The following is a 2,414-nucleotide window of genomic DNA, read 5'->3' on the forward strand; positions in this document are numbered from 1 at the left end:
TGAGTCCAACTTCACCTGTATAGAGTTGTGTTATGCTATTCCATATTATTTTTTCGTTAGTTTCTAAAGTTTTTTCGAGGTTATCAAGGTGGTGGACTGTTGTATTAATGATTTTTAATTGGTTTGTCACTGCGTGTTGTAAGGTTTCCTGCTTATTGTGTAATAGGTCTATTTGCTCGGTTATTGTTTTCTCGTTGTTTGCGTCCATTACGCCAAACAATGATTTTGCTATTGTGTCTATTCCGTCTATTATTTCTCGTTTTGCGTATGTAGGAATTTTGTATATGCTGTGTATGAGTTCCGTCATGTTCTGTATACGGTCAAGGTTTTTCTGTACTACTTCACGTAGATTATCGCATATTTGCCATATGGTACTTGTCTTCTTTTGTTGATTGCAAATTCTTTCCGCGCTGTCGAGGTATCCTTGTATTTGATTTCGTCTAACATCTATTGAATGTATATCCATTTTGATGACGGTTTTCCATGTTGAAACTATTTGGTGTAATCGTCCTTGTGTGTCATAATACACACTAGGTGTGTGTAAGAATTCGTTGATTTCGAATGGGGTTTCTGCTTGCAACCCATTTGTCCCGAGGCTGGTACTCTTTATCAGGCTGAATGCCCTGTAAGTACATTGGGTCGGGTGTTTAGATAAATATGATCCCCTTTTCCTGTTCTGATCGTATTTCGTGTGGGATAAAAATGCCTCCTTCTTTCTTTATTTCTAAGTTGTTTGTTTGCGTGGGGGGAACCTCTTGTTTAGCTTTGTTTAGCTCTGTCAGTCTTACTCAGGATGTCGCCCGCTCGCATGTCCTGTCCCGCGTGCTTAGTGGTAGTGTCATTTGTGTTTTGTGATTTTTTCTTTTTTTTTTGTGTATAGTTTTGTGGTGTAGTGTTTTTATATTTTGTTTGTTTATTTCTCCAGTGGGATTGCCCATCGTTCTCGGGATATTTCTTCCCCGCGGAGATTGCCCCGACGGCGCCCTTTTCGCCGCCTGTTATTCTGTACGGCGAGGAAGCACGCCGCCTCCCGCCTGACCACGGGTATGAGACGAGCACACGTCGGCCCCCGAAGGGTCATGGAGACGGGGGCGCCGGTGCATCCGGGGTGGAAACCCTGCCCCTTGCTGGACCCTCCCGGGCCTCTACCCCCTGGCCCAGCATATTACGTGGACGCGGTAGGGGTGTGCCGCCTCGTCGGTAAGTTTTTAGTTTTTTATGTATAGTTTTATGCGATTTTCGTGCGTGCGTAGCGTTCGTCGGCCCCGTTTTATTGTGTAGTTTTCATTTCCGTGCTTCTGAATTATCTCGTAGGGCCCTATCCACATCGCATCTAATTTTTTTGATCTTCCTCGTCGTACCATTTCATCGTGTAATAGTACTTGGTCTCCTATGTCAAGTACAGTTCCTCTAGCTGTTCGATCATAATATTTTTTGCTCTTTGCCTTTTCTTCCTTAACGTGCTCTCGGGCTACTTGATTTGTTGCTCGGAGTCGTTGTTTTATTTCCTGTGCGTAGTCATCGATGCTATACGTGATCTTTGGCGTTGTTAGTATAGATGATGGTAGGGTTGCTTGGTACCCGTATACCAGTTCAAATAGTGTATATTTCGTGGTTGTGTGTGGAGTTGTGTTATAGGTAAAAATCGCGTATGGGATCCATTCATCCCAGTTTGTTTGGTTGTTATTTATGTAGTGTCGGAGGTATTCCGCGAGTGTTCTATGCGATTTTTCCAGTGCTCCATTGCTTTGCGGATGATACGCGGTGGTTTGAATCTTTTCAATTTTTAGTAATTTGCATACTGTTTTAAATATTTTACTGAGGAAATTGGTACCTTGATCTGTTAATATTTTTTCTGGTATCCCATATTCCAGCACTATATTTTCGACAAATGCTTTCGCGACGGTTGTCGCCTCTTGATTAGGTATTGGGATAGCTTTACTGAATTTTGTTAAATTATCCTGGAATGTCAGGATATACTTATTTCCTTTAGTTGTTAACGTCAGTGGTCCTACAATGTCTAGGGCGCATTTTTCGAACGGCTTAGTAGGTGTGTCAGTAATTATCATTGGTGACTTTTTCTGTAGGCTTAATTTATTCTTTTGGCATAATTCGCATCTTTTAATATATTGCGTTACATCTTTTATTATTCCCTTCCAATTGTGGTTCATTTGTATTCTTTTTAAAGTGCGTTGTATTCCTTGATGCCCTCCCAATGGTGCATCGTGATATTCATAAAGTTCTTTTTCTCTTTTCGTATAATTTTGTTTTTTGTGTGTATTCGTATTGTTTTTCTCTTCTTTTTCTTCTTCTTCTTCTTCTTCCTCTTCTTCTTCTTCTTCCTCTTCTTCTTCCTCCTCCTCTTCCTCTTCTTCTTCTGGAATGCTAGTTTGTAATATTGATACGGGGGGGGG

This window comes from Odontomachus brunneus, unplaced genomic scaffold (genome assembly GCF_010583005.1).
Source record: "Odontomachus brunneus isolate Ranch 3 - 2012 unplaced genomic scaffold, Obru_v1 Obru_scaffold_068, whole genome shotgun sequence".
NCBI classification, from domain to species: domain Eukaryota; kingdom Metazoa; phylum Arthropoda; class Insecta; order Hymenoptera; family Formicidae; genus Odontomachus; species Odontomachus brunneus.